Source organism: Cryptomeria japonica, chromosome 9 (assembly GCF_030272615.1).
Source record: "Cryptomeria japonica chromosome 9, Sugi_1.0, whole genome shotgun sequence".
NCBI classification, from domain to species: domain Eukaryota; kingdom Viridiplantae; phylum Streptophyta; class Pinopsida; order Cupressales; family Cupressaceae; genus Cryptomeria; species Cryptomeria japonica.
This window is the reverse complement of record NC_081413.1, coordinates 616909048-616911980: the sequence shown is the minus strand read 5'-3', so window position 1 is coordinate 616911980 and position 2933 is coordinate 616909048. Positions and strand designations below refer to the sequence as shown.

The 2933-nt window shown below is 37.4% G+C and overlaps 1 pseudogene; it reads left to right on the top strand.

Moving 5' to 3' along the window:
- The first annotated feature begins 257 nt into the window (after nt 1-257).
- LOC131858557 (DNA primase small subunit-like) lies at nt 258-1860 on the top strand (annotated as a pseudogene).
- The last annotated feature ends 1073 nt before the right edge of the window (nt 1861-2933 follow it).

Sequence of the window (2933 nt, the reverse complement as noted above, 5' to 3'; positions counted from 1 at the left end):
ATCGGTTGCCTGGGGATGAAGAAATATTGAGTGGAACTAGAGAAGGAAACTACTGAGACTAGCTACGAGGAAAAAGTGTTTGAGCTTACATCAACAGGAAAACTGTTTCCATATGCTGAAATATTCAAGTGGTTGTCATGTGGACATGATGGCAAGCATCCAGCCTGTGATTCGTCTTATTATGGTCAAGGGAGTTCTCTTTTACTCTAAAACATGATATATATATTCGGTTTCAGTCTTTTCAAGATGCAGCGGATATGGAGAATTCTATCAGAGAGAAGTGTCCACATAAAATAGATATTGGAGCTGTGTACAATGTTGATCCTGCAAAGAGACACGCATATGCTCAAATAGGAGACAAGGTTTTTCAGTCTTATAGAAAGGGAGTTGGTTAAGTGTTTCCCAAAGTGAAATGAAGGCCACCACAGAATAAGACTTGCATGCAAAAGGTTGTGCAAGCTCATACAGATTATTTGAGCACAAAACATGCAAGGAATACAAAAGAATCAGGAGCTTGTATGATTATGTTTTACTGAAGATTGTTCCCTGGGTCTTACATTGGTGGCATTGTGTGTGAAGTTCTGGTTCCTAAAGAGCATTTGATATATGGCAGAGGCTACAAAGTTAATCAGAGCTTAAAACAAATAAAATTTGGGCCAATATTCCCCCACGTGATTGAGACATTAATACCATACTGTCTCTTTCATTCAAGTTATATTGTGATAGCTGTCAATCAGTGTGATGGCATGATAGACTGTGTGCAGGTGAATACAAAAGAAAATGACTGTAGAAGAAATGGAGATTTTGGTTGGTGATGGCATTTATTGACATATACCAACCACAACCTTGAATGTGAAACCATGATATGCCTTGTACCTTGCTTATTTTGTTTTTACAAAATTTGATCCTTGAGCTTTGAAACTTGCCAATTTGGTTTTCTGTATATGGTATTCCGTCCGCTTTATTCTAGGTATGGTGGATTTGTGAGATAAAAGGATGTATGACAGTGAACACCAAAATGGGTGGCAAGATGATCAGAAGCACTGCATTCAGTACCAGTCAGTCTGACATGGTTATAAATGAACTTTATTTTTTGTAAATTTCTATTTTCCAATGAAGTCCATTCCTATAGTAGTCATGCCTATCAATAACAGGAAAATGGAGGAATAGTGTCGTGGAGTCCATTGCTGGGTCTGTGATGGAAGAGCAAGAAGGCTTAGCAATGAGCAAAGAGCTGCAATTGCTTCCTATTTTCGTGTGTACAAGGGGAGTGAAAACACTAATAAAATGGTCTCTCTGAGTGGGCCTGTGTTGCATCCTTCCTTGACAAGAGCTTATGTAGATGTCTTAAGGATTTATTTTGAAGAGAAAATACTTCCAAGCCAAAAGTTATTTTCATCTGAAGACAGATATCAGAAGATATTGGATTTGATACCAGATGATTCAATTGCATCCCAATTTCGAGAGAAATGGTGAGAAAACAGGCGTTCGTCTGTTTCAAAAGAAGATAATAATATTGGTCGCTGGAAATAATTGAGACAGCTACTTGAGTCAAGAAAACATAGGGCACCAGGATTACGACATTGCATTGAGGAAATTGTTTTCTCTTACACCTACCCTCGGCTAGACATGGAGGTGTCAAAGCATATGAATCACTTGCTGAAGGCACCATTTTGTATTCATCCAAAAACTGGTTGTGTCTGTGTGCCAATAAATCCCGATGATTGTGAGAACTTTGATCCTACAAGTGTACCTACTCTTTCTCATTTGCTTCAAGAACTGAACACAGGAGGAGTTCTTGCTTCCGGAGGGCTGAGCTGGAAAGCGCATACAACACAAGGCTGCATGAATCTGGAGTGAGGGATTCTTTACGCTGGTAAAACACTTCCGGTGGAAGGCTAGAAAAGAAACCCTTATTCATCATCAAGGCTAATGTGTTGTAGGCCAGTGCAAAATATGGTGCGTGCAATATGATAAAATGTAAAAAAAAAAAAAAACACAACGCGTTATTTTCCTGGTAAGTATGTATGCCAAATGTAGTGTATGCAAGATGTAAAAAACGAACACAGTAAGTTTCCTGGTAAATGTGGTGGGAGCATACCTGTAGAGAAAACGATTTGCATTTAGAGAGAAGACTCAGAAAGCCCAACACTCTTTGTCTATGGCGGCACCAAACCCTCCAGAACTTTCTTCGCTGTTCGCACTTTGCAAAATGAGAAATAACTAAGGAGTGCGAAACTTTTAGGGTTACAAAAACCCTTTGTCATATTTTATATTCTCCTTCAAGTCCGCTGGGCTTATTAAATATGCAATATAATAAAAATCAAACATATTTGATAAATAGATGTTTATTAATATATCAAATATGTTTTATTTTTATTATATTTTTGTTTTCATTCTTGTTTCAAAAAGCTGATATTTCTTTGTAAAAAGTATTTAATTACAATGCAATTATAAATTGTAATTGAATATTATTATTCGAAATGTAAAAGGTATATCCATATGCAAGAAGGAGACTAAGTCTTTTGACTTAGTTTTGAAGGAGGAGTTAATTCAGGAGAGATAAGGCTCTCATTGAAGAAGTCTTTTCAGTTTGGAGACATAAGGAGAGCATATAGGATCATGCATAACCACTTGGGAAACATTCAAAAGGAGTTGAGATAATTTTGGAGACAAGAACGTTTTTATAGGAACATGAGGTTGTTTGAAACCAAATGGAGCGAATCTAGGGAGGTTGGAGCACTTTTAGGTAAAGGGTCGAAGTTGGACTTTTCCACCATTTTGGGGAGCTTTTATTACTTGGTTAAGTGTTTTGAGGCTGTTTCTAGTGATCTTTTGGGTTTGGTTATTTATTAAGGAAGACTTTTCCAGGTTTATAGCCCTCTTTGGTGTCTTCTAGACTCCTCTTTTTGAGGCACTTTTCTTGCATCCGA